The sequence below is a fragment of the Hydractinia symbiolongicarpus genome, chromosome 1, assembly GCF_029227915.1.
Source record: "Hydractinia symbiolongicarpus strain clone_291-10 chromosome 1, HSymV2.1, whole genome shotgun sequence".
NCBI classification, from domain to species: Eukaryota; Metazoa; Cnidaria; class Hydrozoa; order Anthoathecata; family Hydractiniidae; genus Hydractinia; species Hydractinia symbiolongicarpus.
This window is the reverse complement of record NC_079875.1, coordinates 36,751,502-36,754,001: the sequence shown is the minus strand read 5'-3', so window position 1 is coordinate 36,754,001 and position 2,500 is coordinate 36,751,502. Positions and strand designations below refer to the sequence as shown.

At 46.7% G+C, this 2,500-nt stretch overlaps 2 non-coding genes across 2 annotated transcripts in view; both read right to left on the bottom strand.

The window, feature by feature from the left end:
* Window positions 1-769: 769 nt before the first annotated feature.
* LOC130651060 (5.8S ribosomal RNA) lies at window positions 770-923 on the bottom strand. The gene has a single exon (XR_008984014.1). It is a non-coding gene; the product is annotated as a 5.8S ribosomal RNA (ribosomal RNA).
* A 173-nt stretch (window positions 924-1,096) lies between these two features.
* The window catches only part of LOC130612083 (small subunit ribosomal RNA), a 1,802-nt gene continuing 398 nt past the window's right edge, over window positions 1,097-2,500 (bottom strand). The window contains exon 1 of the ribosomal RNA XR_008975379.1: window positions 1,097-2,500. This exon is cut by the window's right edge and continues 398 nt beyond it. This is a non-coding gene — a ribosomal RNA (small subunit ribosomal RNA).

Sequence of the window (2,500 nt, the reverse complement as noted above, 5' to 3'; positions counted from 1 at the left end):
CTTCGCTCGGTTCCAACAGCTGTTGACGCACGCTGCCGGGAAATGCGACAAACAACTGCTAGTGACGAACACCAACGGTCCATTCGGATCCGTAAAACGCCCGTACCAGCTGCCGATCATCTGAATCTCGACAGCGCATTGCTAATTCCATGCGCTTCCCTCCTAACGGTTTCACGTACTATTAACTTTCTTTTCAAAGTGCTTTTCATCTTTCCCTCACGGTACTTGTTCGCTATCGGTCTCGTGCCAATATTTAGCTTTAGAAGGAGTTTACCTCCCATTTTGGGCTGCATTCCCAAGCAACCCGACTCATAGAAAGCGCATCGTGAACAGTACACAGTGCCACGCACGGGATTGTCACCCTCTACGATGTGCCGTTCCAAGCAACTTGAGCACTGTGTATCCGCCTTGAAAACGCTTCTGGAGACTACAATTCGCCGTCGCAAGCAACGGAGATTTTAAGTTTGAGCTGTTCCCGCTTCACTCGCCGTTACTGAGGGAATCCTTGTTAGTTTCTTTTCCTCCGCTTATTAATATGCTTAAATTCAGCGGGTAGTCTTGTCTGATCTGAGGTCAAAAGTTGGATTGCGCATAGCGCATTGTGAAGCCGAGCCAATGTTGCGTTGAGTTCCGAGACAGAAGGACAGAAGCAAGTTGAGCCTTCCGACAGAGCGCAACGAACGCGGTCGGTTTCAAGCACATGAAGAGGCAGTCGACTCGAACGGTCGGCTGGACTCTCTATTTACACCGAAGTGTATGGATTTTAACACGACACTCAGACAGGCATGCTCCCTGGGTATCCAGAGAGCGCAATTTGCGTTCAAAGATTCGATGATTCACTGAATTCTGCAATTCACACTACTTATCGCAACTGGCTACGTTCTTCATCGATGCACGAGCCAAGAGATCCACCGTTAGAAGTTGTCACGTTTCGTTTTTTCTCTCCTGCAAACGAGGAGTAGAAGTACTGGAAATACAAGTGTGTTAAACAAATTCGGGGTTTGTCGCATGCGAGGCCGATTGAAGCATCGTTAAAACCTAAGTTACCTCGCACGCTTAAGTACAGTTCACAGTGGTTTTGTCTAATGACAAACGGTAATGATCCTTCCGCAGGTTCACCTACGGAAACCTTGTTACGACTTTACTTCCTCTAAATGATCAAGTTTGATCAACTTTTCGGCAATCCGTCACAACCTTGCGGCCACGATGGCGCCAATCCGAAGATCTCACTAAACCATTCAATCGGGTAGTAGCGACGGGCGGTGTGTACAAAGGCAGGGACGTAATCAACGCGAGCTGATGACTCGCGCTTACTAGGAATTCCTCGTTCATGATCAATAATTGCAATGATCAATCCCCATCACGTCGGACTTTCAAAAGATTACCCAAACCTTTCGGTTAAGGTTAAGACTCGCTGAATCCGACAGTGTAGCGCGCGTGCGGCCCAGAACATTCTAAGGGCATCACAGACCTGTTATTGCCTTCCTGACTTTGGTTAAACACCAACAGTCCCTCTAAGAAGTCAGTCACGATTCTTGAATCGTGTGACTATTTAGCCGGTTAAGGTCTCGTTCGTTAACGGAATTTAACCAGACAAATCACTCCACCAACTAAGAACGGCCATGCACCACCACCCATTAGAATCAAGAAAGGGCTCTCAACCTGTCAATCCTTACTATGTCTGGACCTGGTGAGTTTTCCCGTGTTGAGTCAAATTAAGCCGCAGGCTCCACTCCTGGTTGGTGCCCTTCCGTCAATTCCTTTAAGTTTCAGCTTTGCAACCATACTTCCCCCGGAATCCAAAAACTTTGGTTTCCCGTAAGGTGCCAACGAGGTCGTTCATTAACGCCCGCTGATCCCTAGTCGACATCGTTATGGTTAGAACTAGGACGGTATCTGATCGTCTTCGATCCTCTAACTTTCGTTCTTGATTAATGAAAACACTCTTGGCAAGTGCTTTCGCAGTTGTTCGTCTTTCGTAAATCAAGAATTTCACCTCTGACAACGAAATACGGATGCCCCCAATTGTCCCTCTTAATCATTACTTCGGTCCTAGAAACCAAACAAAATAGGACCAAAGTCCTATTCCATTATTCCATGCTCATGTATTCAAGCGATAGCCTGCTTTGAACACTCTAATTTTTTCAAAGTAAACGTCGTAAATCTACGCACACTCAATAAAGAGCACACGCAGTCTTTGCGAAGAAGAACAAACCAGTCAGTACACACCTTGCGGCGGACCAACTGGCCCATTCCGAAATCCAACTACGAGCTTTTTAACTGCAACAACTTTAATATACGCTATTGGAGCTGGAATTACCGCGGCTGCTGGCACCAGACTTGCCCTCCAATTGATCCTCGTTAAAGGATTTAAATTGTACTCATTCCAATTGCGAAGCCTATATAGACCCCGTTATCGTTATTCTTGTCACTACCTCCCCGTGTTGGGATTGGGTAATTTTCGTGCCTGCTGCCTTCCTTAGATGTGGTAGCCGTTTCT